Source organism: Rhinolophus ferrumequinum, chromosome 24 (assembly GCF_004115265.2).
Source record: "Rhinolophus ferrumequinum isolate MPI-CBG mRhiFer1 chromosome 24, mRhiFer1_v1.p, whole genome shotgun sequence".
NCBI lineage: Eukaryota > Metazoa > Chordata > Mammalia > Chiroptera > Rhinolophidae > Rhinolophus > Rhinolophus ferrumequinum.
This window is the reverse complement of record NC_046307.1, coordinates 1,358,781-1,375,017: the sequence shown is the minus strand read 5'-3', so window position 1 is coordinate 1,375,017 and position 16,237 is coordinate 1,358,781.

The window sequence follows — 16,237 nt, the reverse complement described above, 5'->3', positions numbered from 1 at the left end:
CCACAAGGCTTTGCCTCTCTCACACAATTGACAACAATTCCTTGTTTTATTTGACCTCTGGATCCAATTCAAATCTCACCTATTATTTCAAAAGTGTTTGTTTTAAAAATTGGTTTGTTTGAATCAGGATCAGAATGAGATGGTTAGGTTTTTCAGGACTTAAATGTGTGGTTCCTCTTATTTTCCTTATATATTTTTTCTTCTCCTCCATCATCATCTTCCTGATGCCAGTGGCTACATACCTTAGGGCAGACACCCTACACAAAGCAGCCCTACTGTAGGCATCTGTCTCCTTGCTCCTTACAGTGTTACTGATTCTGTCCCACCATCCTGGGACCTTCTTGACAAGGGAAGTTCTTTCTAGGGCAGACATTGTGAGTCTTTCCCTCTCTCCCTGAGGGGCTTTTAACAACTCAGCATCAGTGTGGGGCAGCTCAGCATCTCTATGCAGGGGACTGACACTCCTTTTTTTAAATTCCTGGAGAGCGTCCAACTGTAAGAACAAATACAGTTAAAAATAAGGGACTTAGTTCTCGCTGTGGAAAATAAGAGACACCCCCTTCTCTTTCAGAATTTCTTTCTCTGTTCTTTTCAAATGTATGTAAGTCTTTTTAGTGGCTAAATAAGTAAGCCTCTGGCCCTGCTTAACACCTCGGGAACCTGGGAGCATCTCTGAAGTGTAAGCATTTCCCAGGGTCCTGGGAGGTGATGAGCCTGACATGTCACCTGACTTCAGATCGCAGGGGTCAGAACCTCAGGAAAGAAGTGGGACTTTCCTGTGAGGACAGGGATGTAATGGTTGTTTCTGGTGGGCCTTGCGTCCCCTAGCTGGTGCTTGTGAGCAGCATGGCGTTCTGGCCGAATGCACATTCAGGAACAAACTGTTTTCCTTTCTCTTCCCTCTTTGTGGAGCAGTTACCCGTCCGTAGCAGGTTTCATTTACACTGTATTTCCTCAGCAGCAACGAGCAGCCAAAGTTGAGAACTAAGGGTCTAGAGTAGGGGTGTCCAAATTGCAGCCTGTGAGCCAACTGTGACCCGCAATCCATTTTTAATTGGCCCGCAGCAAATTCCAAAAATATATTTAGTTTGCTTAAATAAACCAGGTGAGGCAATTCGTACTTCACATCAAGTGAGTGGCCCGGCTCTTTGTGTATTTTACCGCATATGGCCCTTGGTGAAAAACGTTGAAAAAAGTTTGGGCTCCCCTGGTCTAAAGCGCAACCAGCTTCAGGCAGATGCTGTTACCAAGAACACCGCATGGTGGGCATGGCCACAGGCACAGGAGGGGTGCTGGTGCTACGGAACCAGACTTAAGGAACCTGTGAGGCTGTTAACCAAGCCTGCCACAGGGCTGGAGACCCCGAGGTCACTGGTAGGAATGTGAGGGAGGGAGAGTGTGGGCCACAGCCTTGCAGCCGTGAGGATGCCGCAGGGAGCAGGCTGCTGGTCTCCTCTGGGCTTCTGGAACTGGCTGGGCCTGAGGCCTCTCAGGACACATGCCCCAGATGGTTCCAGTAGCAGCACAGAACATGCTTCCAGAAGCTCCTAAAGGCAGTTTCTGCCCCCAGAACACCCCTAATTTCTTTCCAGTGTAGAAACAAATGGAGACCATAGACAGAATGGCTATTTGCTCAGAGCTCACTGCAGGAATGGACTTGGCCACCATGACTCGAGAGAAGAGACCCTTGCAGGTCCGGTGGAGACAGGGAAGGCTCCAGGTGTGCCCTGACGGGGCTATGGCCCCAGGAGCTGGCAGCTGAGTGGAAGTGGGCATCCTGGATTGTCTGTCACGAGAGGCACCAGCCTGATATCCCGCAAGGGTGACTCATGGCAGCCGATTTCCCAGGTGGGCTGCTGGGGACGGTGGGCTGGTTTCCTGAGCAGGTCTGCTATACACTGAACTTGTCTCCCTAAAATTAATAGGTTGAAATTCTAACACCCAATGCAATGGTGTTGGGAGGTGGGGACTGTAGGAGGTGATTAGGTCATGGGGTGGGGTTAGTGTCCTTTTAAAAAAGACCCCTTAGCTCCAGACCCTTCCATCACCTGAGGCCCCAGCAAGAAGTTGGCCAGCTCTGAGCCAGGAAGGGGCCCTCACTGGACATTGACTCTGCCAGTGTCTTGATCTCAGAATTCCAGCCTCCAGACCGTGAGAAATACATCTTGTGTAGAAGCCCCTAGTCTGGTGTTCTGTAATAGCAGAGTTACTGAGATGAGGCTGCTGCTGCTGTGGCTCAGTCCCATTTTATAGATGGTCTGGCCGTGGTCCCGTCATGTGTTCAGCCTCTGGCCTGAATTACGCTGCTGTTGGGTTCGAGAGCTGGGCTGATCCTGGGACAGCCTGTCCTCTCACCCGACGGTTCCTGGAGGAATGCCCATAGAAACTGTGCCCTGCCCACGGGGGAGTCTGTCCTGGGGTTTGCACTAAGATTTTGGGGGTGCTGCAAGTCGCCCTATGGTTTGTGGGAGCTGAGTGTTGTTTGCACACTCTGCAGTGATGTCCCGCCAGGTGGGAGAACGTCAGTGTTCCTGCAAACCTTCGGGAAATATTTTCTGGGACGAAGTTAGACTGACTTTAGTACTGTGAAGAGGGGCCAGTGAGAGTGCAGATGGAGGGATAGCTGGGTAACTGCCAGCGACAGTAAGGGCAACATTGATTTTTATTATTTTTTTTTAAATTAAAGTTTATTGCGGTAACAATTGTTAGTAAAGTTACATAGATTTCAGGTGTACAATTCTGTAATACATCATCCATAGATCCCATTGTGTGCTCACCACCCAGAGTCAGTTCTCCTTCCATCACCATATATTTGGTCCCCTTTACCCTCATCTCCCACCCCCCAACCCCCTTACCCTCTGGTAACCACTAAACTATTGTCTGTGTCTATGAGCTTTTGTTTCTCATTTGTTTGTCTTGTTCTTTTGTTGTTTTCGGTTTATATACCACATATCAGTGAAATCATATGGTTCTCTGCTTTTTCTGTCTGACTTATTTCGCTTAGCATTATAATCTCAAGATCCACCCATGTTGTCACAAATGCTCCTATTTCATTTTTTATTACTGCCGAATAGTATTCCATTGTGTATATATACCACAACTTCTTTATCCATTCATCTATCAAAGGACATTTTGGTTGTTTCCATGTCTCGGCCACCATAAATAAAGCTGCAGTGAACATCGGGGCACACATGTCTTTATGGATAGATGTTTTCAGATTTTTTGGGTAGATACCCAGAAGACGGATTGCTGGGTCATATGGTAATTCTATTCGTAATTTTTTGAGGAAACTCCACACTGCCTTCCATAGAGGCTGCACCAATCTGCATTCCCACCAACAGTGTATGAGGGTTCCTTTTTCTCCACAGCCTCTCCAACGCTTGTTACCATTTGTCTTGTTGATGATAGCCATTCTAACTGGGGTGAGATGATATCTCATTTTGGTTTTTATTTGAATTTCTCTGATGATTAGTGATGTTGAGCATTTTTTCATATGTCTGTTTGCCATTTGTATGTCCTCTTTGGAGAAATGTCTTTTCAAGTTCTCTGCCCATTTTTTAGTTGGGTTGTTTGTTTCTTCATTGTTGAGTTGTATGAGTTCCTTGTATATTTTGGATATTAGCCCCCTATCAGAGGCACAGTTTGCAAAAATCTTCTCCCATTCTATTGGTTGCCTCTTTATTTTGTCAATGGTTTCTTTTGCCGTGCAGAAGCTTATAAGTTTCATATAGTCCCATTCATTTCTTTCAGCTTTTACTTCCCTTACATTTGGAGTCAAATTCATAAAATGCTGTTTGAACCAAAGGTCCATAAGTTTAGTACCTATGTTTCCTTCTATGCAGTTTATTATTTCAGGTCTTATGCTTAAGTCTTTGATCCATTTTGAATTAATTTTGGTACATGGTGACAGATAGCAGTCCAGTTTCATTCTTTTTCACGTGGTTTTCCAGTTCTGCCAGCACCATTTATTGAAGAGGCTGTCTTTTCTCCATTGTTTTTTGTTTTTTTGTCAAAAATTATCTGTCCATATTTATGTGGTTTTATTTCTGGGTTCTCAATTCTATTCCATTGGTCTATGTGTCTGTTTTTCTGGCAATACCATGCTGTTTTAATTATTGTTGCCCTGTAGTACAAGCTAAAGTCAGGGAGTATGATACCTCCAGCATGGTTCTTTTTTCTTGATTGCTTAGGCTATTCGGGGTCTTTTGTGGTTCCAAACAAATATGATGATTTTTTGTTCTATTTCTTTAAAAAGTACCATTGGGATTTTGATGGGGATTGCATTAAATCTGTATATTGCTTGGGTAATATGGCCATTTTAACTATGTTGATTCTTCCAATCCATGAGCACAGAATGTCTTTCCATTTCTTTGTGTCTTCTTCAATTTCTTTTAAAAATGTCTTATAGTTTTCAGCATATAGGTCTTTCACATCCTTGGTTAAGTTTATTCCTAGGTATTTTATTCTTTTTGCTGCAATTGCAAAAGGAATTGTTTTTTTAAAATTTCTTTTTCTGAGATTTCATTGTTAGTATATAGGAATGCAACGGACTTTTGTACGTTGATTTTGTAGCCAGCAACTTTACTGTATTCATTTATTGTTTCTAATAATTTTTGGTGGAGTCTTCAGGGTTTTCTATATATAGCATCATGTCATCTGCAAAGCGTTACAATTTAACTTCATTCCCAATTTGGATGCCTTTTATTTCTTTCTCTTGCCTGATTGCTCTGGCGAGGACTTCCAACACTATGTTGAAAAGCAGAGGTGATAGGGGACAGCCCTGTCGTGTTCCTGAACGTAGAGCAAAGGGCTTCAGTTTTTCACCATTAATTATGAGATTAGCTGATAGTTTGTTATATATGGGCTTTATTATGTTAAGGTATTTTCCTTCTATGTCTATTTTAGTAAGTGTTTTAATCATAAATGGATGTTGTATCTTGTCAAATGCTTTTTCTGCATCAATTGATATAATGGTATGATTTTTGTCCTTTATTTTGTTTATGTGATGTATCATATTGATGGATTTGCATGTGTTGAACCATTCTTGTGCCCCTGGGATGAACCCCACTTGGTCGTGATGAATAATCTTTTTAATGCATTGTTGCATTCAATTTGTTAGAATATTGTTTAGGATTTTTGCATCTGTATTCATCAGAGATATTGGTCTGTAGTTCTCTTTTTTTGTGTTGTCCTTACCAGGTTTTGGTATCAGGGTAATGTTGGCCTCATAAAAAGAGTTAGGAAGTACTATCTCTTCAATTTTTTGGAAGAGTTTGAGCAGGATTGGTATTAGATCCTCTTTGAAGGTTTGGTAGAATTCACTAGTGAAGCCATCTGGTCCCAGATTTTTGCTTTTGGGAAGGTTTTGGATGACTGATTCAATTTCCTTACTCGTGACCAGTCTATTTAGATTTTCCAATTCTTCATGATTCAGCCTAGGAAGGCTATATGTTTCTAAGAACTTGTCCATTTCTTCTAGGTTATCGAATTTGGTGGCATGTAGTCCTTCCTACTATTCTTGCATGATCCTTTGCATTTCTCTCGCATCCGTGATAACTTCCCCTCTTTCATTTCTGAGTTTGTTTATTAGTGTCTTTTCTCTTTTTATCTTAGTGAGTCTAGCCAAGGGTTTGTCAATTTTGTTAATCTTTTCAAAGAACCAACTGTTGGTTGCATTAATTTTTTTCTGTTGTCTTTTTGTTCTCTATTTCATTTAGTTCTGCTCTGATTTTTATTATTTCCTTTCTTCTGCTGACCTTGAGTTTCATTTTCTAGTTCTTTAAGGTGTAACGTGAGGTTATTTATTTGGGATTTTTCTTGTTTCTTGAGATAGGCCTGTAATGATATAAATTTCCCTCTTAAAATTGCTTTTGGTGCATCCCAAAAATTTTGGTAGGATTTATTTTCATTCTCATTTTGTTTCTATGTATCTTTTGATCTCTCCTCTTATTTCTTCTTTGACCCGGTCGTTCTTTAAAAGTATGTTGTTTAATCTCCACATATTTGTGGTTTTTCCTGGTTTCTTTTTGCAGTTGATATCCAATTTCAAAGCCTTGTGTTCAGAAAATATGCTTGGCATGATTTCAATCTTAAATTTGCTGAGGCTAGTTTTATGTCGAATAAATGGTCTATCCTTGAAAATGTTCCATGTACCCTAGAAAAAAATGTATAGTCTGATGTTTTAGGATGAAGTGTTCTATAAATGTCAATTATGTCCATTTCATCTAATGTGTCATTTAGGGCTGCTATTTTTTAAATTTATTTTCTGTTTGGATGATCTATCCATAGCTATAAATGATGTATTTAGGACCCCTAGTATAATTGTGTTTCAGTCAATTTCTCCCTTTAGTTCTGTTAGTAGTTGCTTGGTATATTTCGGTGCTCCCTGATTGGGTGCACAAATATTGATGAATGTTACGTCTTCTTGTTGTATAGTCTCCTTTACCATTATGAAATGTCCATCTTTGTCTCTTGTTACCTTTTTTATCCTGAAGTCTGTTTCACCTGATATCAGTATGGCTACACCTGATTTTCTCTGGATATCATTTGCTTGGAGTGTCAGTTTCCACCCTTTCACTTTGAGTCTGTGTTTGTCCTTGTAGCTGAGATGTGTCTCTTGCAGGCAGCATATGGTTGGGTTTAGTTTTTTGATTCAATCTTTTACTCTGTGCCTTTTTATAGGTGAGTTCAGTCTATTTACATTTAGGGTGATTATTGATATGTGAGGATTTCTGTTCATTCTCTTTAGTTTTCTGGTAAAACTGTGTCTCCATTGTTTCTTTGCTTTTTTGTTTTTGTCTATTATTTCTGTGTGATGGTATTCTATGATTTTGCCCTCTTTCTTCTTTTATTACATTATATATTTCAATTCTGGATTTTTTTTTGAGTGGTTACCGTTAAGTTTATGTAAAAGAATGTTTGATATTTAGAGCATTCCATTTTCTTCAGCATATTTACTTTCTCCATTCCCATATTCTGGTTCAGGCCTTTAATCTTCCCCCTTTTATGTTTTGGTTGCCACAAATTGTCCTTGTTGATGGTGGTCGAATAGCCTCCTTCAGTATTTCTTGTAGTGCAGGTCGTGTGTTAGAAAATTCCCTCAGCTTTTGTATGTCTGGAAAGGTCTTTATTCCTCCTTCATGTCTAAAGGATATCTTTGCTGGATATATTATTCTTGGCTCATAATTTCTCTCTTTCAATAGTTTTAATATTTGGTTCAACTCCCTCCTGGCTTGTAGAGTTTCTGATGAAAAATCTGATGATATTCGAATGGGCATTCCTTTGTAGGTTACTGTCTTCTTTTCCCTGGCTGCCTTGAGGATTCTTTCTTTATCGTTGATTTTTGACAGCTTCAATACAATGTGCCTTGGAGAAGGCATGTTGGGGTTGAGGTAATTAAGTGTTCTATTTGTTTCTTGGATTCGAGGATCCAGTTCTGTCCACAAGTTTGGGAAGTTCTCATCGACTACTTGTTTGAATATACTCTGTTCCCGTCTCTCTTTCTTCTCCTTCTGGTAGGCTCATTATTCTTATATTGCTCTTTCTGATGGAGTCAGAAAATTCTTGTAGAGTTCTTTCATTTCTTTTAAGTCTCAAGTCTCTTTCTTCTTCCAGTTGTGTCATTTCCAGGTTTCTGTCTTCGATGTCACCGATTCTTTCCTCCATCTGGTCAACTCTACTACCTAAGCCGGGTATTTCATGCTTCATTTCGTCTATTGAGTTCTTAATCTCCAGAAATTCTATTTGGTTCTTTTTTAAAATTTCAATCTCTTTGGTAAAATGTTCATTTTGTTCTTTGATTGTGTTTCTGAGTTCATTAAACTGCCTATCTGTGTTTTCTTGCATCTCGTTGAGTTTTTGAAGAATTGAAATCTTGAATTCTCTGTCATTTAAGTCACATAGTTCCACATCTTTAAGTTCATTTTCTGGAGACTTTTCATTGTCTTTCTGGGCTGTCTTGTTGCCTTGTTTGTTCATGGCAATTAATGATTTATTATTTCTCTTCCTAGACATCTACAGGAGTGGGTTCTGCTACAAGTTGATTGAAAGAGGTCTTTCTTTTGTCTTCCAGTAGGTGTTGGTAGAATGTTTTATTTTCTCTCTGAATGTAGCCTTTTCTTCTCTCACACACTCTAGTGTTGTTTTCTCTGCACTATCCTGGCATCTCACACAATGGGGGGATTCCCTGGAAGGTGAGCTTCTCCTCTGTTAATAGTTCGCCTGGGCCATAGGGCATCGTGTCCGTGTGAGGATGCAGAGAGCTTTTGAAGTTCCAAAGCTCTTCCTGCACCGGATTCAGAGCCAGTATGTTTCAGCAGTTCTGTTTACTCCTGCAGGGATCCGCCCAGATAGGTGGGGCCAGGGGCGGGCTGAGTTGTGAGAGGTGGCCCAGAGCAATGGCAGGGCGACCACCACCACAGCCGGTCCTGCTTCCACAGCTCCCTCCCCTCTGCCTGAACTAGTTGGGCTGCGAATCTGTGTCTGCGGTCCACAGTTCTCAGAACACAAATATTCCGTTCTTTTAATCTGACACTGCTACTGTTTCTGCCTCCACTGGGCAGGTGGGGGCGGGGCAAGCTCTGGGAGGGTGGGGAGGGGGTGGCCAGTCTCAGTGCCTAAGGCTTCCTTCCGTTCTCTGCGGCAGTGAGGGCTTAAACCACCGTTTTCAGCCTTCTTCCCTCAGTCTTTTCTCCGAGGTCTTTGCTGTGAGTGTTGGGTTCACCCGTGTTACATGCTGCCCCCTCAGCCCTGTGGGCCATAAGCGGAGCCCTCGCAGTCCGAGTTCTTCCCTCTCCCGCAGCTGCGGTAGCTCCGGGATGCAGGGAGCTCGGAGCACTGCGCTAGGTCTGCGTCCTGCGCCCGCACAGCTCCGTCTCCACACTTCTCCCTTCCCTCCTCCCCCGCTCGCATGATTCGCCACCTTTAGGTGAATTCAGTAGTGAGACTCTTCGTCTTGCCTGTCTGCTGCGCAGAAAGTCCTTTGTGGAGTTATAGTTTTTCAATTTGTTGTAAATGCCAGGGGAGATTTCCAGAGGCTCACCTCACGCCACCATTTTGATGACGTCACTCCAATTTTTATTTTTTAGTAAGTTCATCATGTTGCCTGTTAGATATGAAACAGGAAAAAAGGAACATCTGAAAAAGTAGGCATTCGTTTTATGCCAGTATGGAAGACACAGAGACACGGCAGTGATTGCCATGAAGGAAGAAGTTTTTAATACTCACCGATCCCTGGTAATGGGGTATGCACACCAGACAGGGCCACCAGGGGAAGCACCAGGGCCAGTCTGGAGGCAGATGGAAGGTGGAAAACGTAGGCAAGGTCTTTACTGTGGTTTCCCCAGGAAGGGTGAGTGGGTTAGGTTAGACCTGTTTGAATAACTGGGGTGGATGGCTGTCGTTAGTTGTCTGGTACCTGGCCCTGGGGTGATTGGGGCAAGTGGGCGGTAACCTGGTATGTGACAGCCTGGTAGAAGAGGTAATTGGGCAGTGTGGGCTCAGTTCTTTCTCTGTGGTCTTTTCTGCAATGTCAGTAACTGAATGAGGGCTGAAGAGAAGAATATCAGACTGAAAGGGTACCACTAAGAGTTCAGTAATTTCAAGTGATACCTTTTCACAGAAGTAAGGCATATTTCAGAATTTACATTGCTGATGTTACTTAAACATTTTATTTATTTTTCAAAAGGCACTCCATGGAAATGGAATAAAATCTAAGAATTCCAAAAGGGTGTGTAGTGAAAATTGAGTCTCCTTCAATTGAGAGTTTCCTCAGCTGCTAGTCTATTGAGACAGAATTTCAAGTCAATTGAGAGAATTGCTAGTCAATTGAGATAGTATATTCTTCAAGAGGTGCATAAACAATCATCTAATTTTTTTTTTTTACCTAAATGGTATCATATGACATATGTTGTTCTTCAACTTATGTTCTTCTTTTTAGTTTTGTTAAAACTAAAAATTTATCAGAACATGTAAAATCTACCTCATGTTCCCTAATTAATGCATAGGTTTCCCTTTTGAAAAGCTATTAAGATTATTTCCAATTATTTTACTGTGAAGGTGATATATTTCTCAGCCTAATAATGAGGGGCCTCTAAATAGACCTTGATGAATTTCCTGAGCTGATGCAGCATTTCTCAAATATTTCTTTAATGCCGCACATCATACTGGTATGGGGATGAAAGGCACTGACTTGTTGTGTAAAGGAAAATACAAATTAAAAACAAAAGGCTAATTCTCCCTATTAAAATTAAGGAAAAACATTTTTCCCCCTTCTCCCTTTTCTTTCAGAATTTCTTCCTCTGTCCTTTTCAAATATATGTAAATCTCTCAATGGCTAAACTTGCCAGTCTCACACAGAAAGATTTCCTCAAGGACTTGGGAGCCATCTCTGAAATGTACTTGTGGAGGAGGAAAAATATTTTCTTTTACCCTCTTAGGTTCAGTCTCTGGGGCCTGCAAATTAACTTGACAAAAGACAGATTAACAGGAGAAAAGGCATACGAATTTTATTGATGTTAATACTTTTACATGCATGGGGACTCACAGAAAAGAAGTGAAAGTCCAAGAAGTGGTTAGACTCAGAAGCTTATATATCATTTTAGCAAGAGGCATAAATTGTGGGAAGGTGACTAGGAAATATGAGGTCCGACAAGCAAGTTCACGAACTCATCCTAGAAAAAGTACTACATATCTCATTGTTGAATATCATTATGTCACCTTCGAAGTACTCTCCTTGAGAAGCTATGCACTGAAGCTAGCACCTAGTCCACCCTTCAAAGCAATTTTGAAACTTTTTCTGGAATGGCCATCAGAGCTGTCGTCGTATTATGCTTGATGTCCTGAATGTCATCAAAATGTCTTCCTTTCAACGTTTCCTTTATCTTCGGGTAAAGAAAGAAGTCACTGGAGGCCAGATCAGGTGAGTAGGGATTGTGTTCCAATTTATTTGTTTATTTACTAAAAACTCCCTCAGAGACAGTGCCATGTGAGCTGGTGCATTGTGATGCAAGAGCCATGAATTTTTGGCGAAAAGTTCAGGTTGTCTAACTTTTTCATGCAGCCTTTTCAGTACTTCCAAATAATAAACTTGGTTAACTGTCCAGTTGGTACAAATTCATAATGAATAATTCCTCTGATATCAAAAAAGGTTAACAACATCATTGCAACAAGTTTGCGAACCTAATTGTCAGACCTTGTATATGGTTGACAAGTGTTTAGTAAGGTTTCTTTGTGCACTCGTCTCAGAGCCAATTTTCAGTCTTCTTTATGCCATAAAACTCTCCCAGAGAGAGGACTTATGGCAGTCCTCATTTCTCAGAAGTTTCTGCTTTTCGTCAGATAAGGGAAGCTCCAAGAAGGCTTCTTTCTGCATCTGTTGATTCTCAGTTGCCGCAAGCTCAAAGTAATCCATATGCCAAAGTGGATTATTTTAAGGTGGTGTATTTTGATTCCCTTCATGATCATCAGGGAAGATCATACCCCATCTCCCAATTTCCTGGGAGGAGATGCGCCTAACTTCAGCTACTACCTGGCTCAAACTGCAAAAGATACCTAAAGTGCTGAGCAGGTGCATCCACTCAGATCTCCTCCTGTCTTTGCAATCTCTTAGTGGGTGGCCTGTGCTGTGTACCCCATTCTTGTCTCATGCTTACTGAATAATAGAGAACTATTTTTCTTCTCACTTTAAATTTTTTTAAATTTACAATTTCTCAACAGTTGCAGCCATGCGTGTGGTCAGAGTGGCTGCCTGGCACTGATACTGACCTTCCTCTGGTGGGAACACTGCAGGTACTGGCCCCAGGGCTGGCTGTGCTGAAGTTACCATGTGTTTATTTAAGTCCTTTACCTTCTGCAGCTGTGAACCATTAAAATAAAACAACCCAGCCACTATCTGTCACATTAAAGACGGTATGGTTGCAAGTGACAGAAACCCCAATTTGACTGGTTTCAAATGTATGGCACATTTATGACAGGATATTGGGGATCTCACCAAGAAGGGCTTTGGGAACAATATCACTGTCACCAGTGCCAGGCTCCTAAACTCTTCATCTCCCACCTCTGCACTTTCAGTGCCCATTGTTTTTTTCTGGCTTTTTCCACGTGACAATAAATGCTGTGACCAACAGCTCCAGAGTCTCATGCTTTTTAGCTTTATCCACCAGAGCAAGATTCGAGCAATTCTCTGTTGTCCCTGAATCCAATAACCTATCCCTGGGTGGGCGAGAGAGAAATAAATAATACTAATGGCAATTTTAATTGTAACGATAGTGTATTAGCCATCTTGGGCTGTGTGACAAATGCCACAGCCCATGTAGCCCAAGCGACAGACATGTATGTATTGCCCCCAGTCTTGGAAGCTGGATGTCCAAGGGCTGATTCTCCTGCGGCCTCTCTCCTTGGCCTGCAGATGGTAATTGCTATAGAAAGACACACTGTGTATGTCCTTTACTCTCAATTCTTTAATTTTTCTGACATTTCTGATCATCAAATGTGTGTGGGGTGGTGGTGGTTGGGAGTTTTCCCCACAGCGAGCAACTCTCTGACACCTGCTGGGTGTCCTACAATTTAACTCAGTTCTGACACTACCTCCCTGGAGATGGCCTCTTGTTCCACAGGTTAAGGGCTCAGTCCTACAAGACAGCCCCCCACCCCTTGGGATGATAATGGCAAATCCAGGTTTCACCTGTGCTTCTGACTGGCTATAAATAAGAGGTTCCCACAACTCCCTCCTCTGGTTCTATTAATTTGCTTGAGCGGCTCACAGAACTCAGAGAAACATGTTACTTACTAGATTGCCGGTTCATTATGAAGAATATAACCCAGGAACAGCCAGATAGAAAAGATGCACAGGGCAAAGCATAGGGAAGGCACGAGGGGTTTCTATGCCCTTTCTGAGCCCACGACTTTCCCTGCATCCCCATGTGTTCACCAACCTGAAGCTCTCCAAACCCACATCCTTTTGGGTGCTGTGGAGGCTTCATTACACATGCATGATTCAGTAACTGGCCACTAGTGATTGGGAAGGACTGAAAGTTCCAACCCTCTGGTCACATGGTTGGTTTCCTTGGCAACAAACCCCTATCCTTAGGGATTTTCCAAAATCACCTCATAAACTCAGGGGTGGTTGATAGGGGTTCATGTTATGAATATCAAGACACCTTTATCCTCATCACAGGAAATTCCAAGGGTTTTAGGAACTCTGCCAGGAAGGAAGACAAAGAGTAAATACATATTTCTTATTATAAATCACAATAACATATCTGTCTTCTCCCTGTGTCCTCAGATGGTGCTCTCTCTCTCTCTCTCTCTCTCTCTCTCTCTCTCCCCTAATCTCTTCTTACAAAGACGTCCTGTGGGATTAGGACCCACCCTAGTGACCTCATTTTACCTTACTCACCTCTTTAAAGGCCCCATCTCCAAATACAGTCACATTCTGAGACCCTGGGTATTAGGACTTCAACGTGTGAATTTTGGGGAGACAGATAGTGGACATACTGAGCATCCCCTTAGTGGACTGTCTCATGTGATTTTCTGTGACAACCCTCTGAGCTAGGTACAGATGTTCTTATGCCAACTCATGGCAGGTGTGTAGCTGAGCCAGACTGAGGTCAGAGGTGAGCATCTCCTGCAAACGCCCAGTGGGGAGCATGTGGCTTGGGATTGCGTGTGGTGTGGCTGGCAGATAATCAAGAGTCATCCCATTAGAAAAGGTGAGACAGGCCCCCAGAGGAGGGTCCTGTGACTCCTCCTACCTGTCCACTGGAGTTTTAGAAGTGGAGGCACACCTGTTCCCTGCTTTGCCCTGTCTGTGTGCAGTCTCAGCTACTTAAGTCCCATACCCTCCACATACCCATGTGCTGTGACCTCTCCCTCATGATGACCTGTCAGTGGGGCTCCCAATACAGGAACCTTGTTATTCCCTGCACAAATCACTAGATTCTCCAGGTTCCATCCTCTCTTTCAGTGAAGCATTTTTTTTGGGGGGTGGATGGGGACTGGTGTTATATTGACAATGTTTCAGGCACTGAGTATCCCTCCTGTTCCCTCACCCCACCAATGAATTAGGGCACATATTCAGAGCCTCCTCCACTCCCCGCCATTAACTACTATTTTGACTTTTCATCCCCTAGCTTTGCTTTCCAATTCTACCACATATTTGTGTTTTCCCATCAAATGTGTACTTCGGTTTGTTTGAGCAACTCCAGTGGTCATGCCCTGGTCTCCTTTCTGTCATTTATTTTGAGAACTTTGACTCTTGATTTGCTAACGGGCTGGTTCATTCTCCTGATAAACTCTCTCTGTGGTGGACATGTGGCTCACTGATGTGGTTACAAGGCCAATATTATGTAGATGTTTTCATTTCATTTTCCCATGGGATTAGGACTGGCAGACACAGAGACAGAAGCTCATGTCTTAATTGTAATAGTTTTGTCAATACATTCAAATCTTCTGGGTGATATAAAATTGGTTCTTGTTACAGACACCTGGAAGCTCTTAATTAAAGAAACATTTATGCAATTATGTTGTATTTCAGATGACAGCATTCACTTGCTGTGTTTAGATCTTTACTGAGCAATCCCAGTCAGACCACACGTGAGACAGCTCCCAGCATTTCCAGTGATGGTGCTCTCTCCTTTTCCCAAGTCATCTTCTCTTGTGCGCTGCCATGTTGGGAAGGGGTTGGAATGTTCTCTGGAGAGTGAGACTGTGCCCCCTCTTCCCCAAGGATGCTAACTGACACGACTTCAGTAGCTGTCTGTCCTACCTAGGTCTCCTGCTCCAGCTTTGGGTCTCAGTGGCTTTGCTTATTGGATTCATGTGAGGACCAACACGGACACATCTGTGTATGTTCAAACATGTCAGAGGCTTCCTGGACTATCCATTTATGTGATCTTGAGGGACTTCAGTTACTTTCTTCCTGTGTCCCCACTTCTTTGCTTCTCTTTCCTTTGCTCCTCACCTCAAGTCTTTAACAAGCGCACCAATCAGTTCTCAGACACCAACTGCCCCGTCACCCAGTTTCCTATCTTTATCTCCCCCTCTATTCGTGCACTGGCCCACCCACTAAACAGGAAGTTAGCAAAGTTGGGTGGAACATGCAGTGTCAGCCCCTGCTGTGGATACAAATAGAATGACATGGTTCCACCCGTGGCTTTGTGTCCTATGGAAAGATAAAGTTTTATTGTGATTGTCCAGCCAGGGCTATGCTGCCAAGAACATATAATCTGCATCCAGTTCCCTCAAAACAGCCAGTTGCCCACCAAATTCCTTCCTCCCCCAGGCCATACAGCAAGATACACAGGTCAGGTAGGTTTAGCTGACATTGGGCAAAACTGCTCAGATAAGGGCTTCATGAAATAGCACAGGGACAATGTCCACACTCAAATGTATTTAAAAGGAGTCTAGCATTGATGGTTAGTTGACTTTTGCATCAGAACATGGCTGTCCCTGAACAGTCTAGGCTTTTTGTATGGCCCTTCAAAGATTTGTCACCCATTGACTTACATACATCCTAAAATTTGAGATACTATTCTTAACCTTCAGAACAGTTCTGTATGAATTACTTTCATTGATGAAGCCTTTGAATCTACTAGATATCAAATTGGGATCAAGAAAAAATACAGCACTGCAAGCTGATAACCCTGAGCAGCCTGTCACGTTTCACTGTAACTGTTCCTATATACCTGGCTCATTCAAACAGTTGTAAGCACCTTGAAAGTGTAGACCCAGACAGATGGACTTTATCACCGCTATCAGCACACCCAGCAGTACTCAGCTTCCAGCACATTAATAAAGCCCTAATAAACACTTCAACCAGCACAAGGAAAAAAAAAAAACCTCCTTTATCCTCAGCCACTCAGGTTACCCTAACTCTGCCCCACGCCTGGGTTTATGGTTTAGTCTCATGCCTCTCATCCGTGGGCCACCCACAGCCTTAATTTGGGGGTTTGGGAGTATTGTTTGCACGTGCGGGCACATGAGCCAAGCACTGCTCAGCTAACTTCCATGGAAAAGCACCCTCTTTGTAGTTAGGGTTGAGGTTTTTTAATAGTCTTCATAGTTAACAAGGAAACCACACAACCACGTAAACTTGTGGGCTACGTGGAGGCGGAGAAGACAGAGCTAGTTGGGAGGACCCGAATTGCCACAGCACCTTTTCTGAGCAGGTGGTGGCTCTGAAAAGAGCCTTTGGGTTAAGAGCGGCGATTCTGGCCGGGACATTGCTCGTGCAATGGGT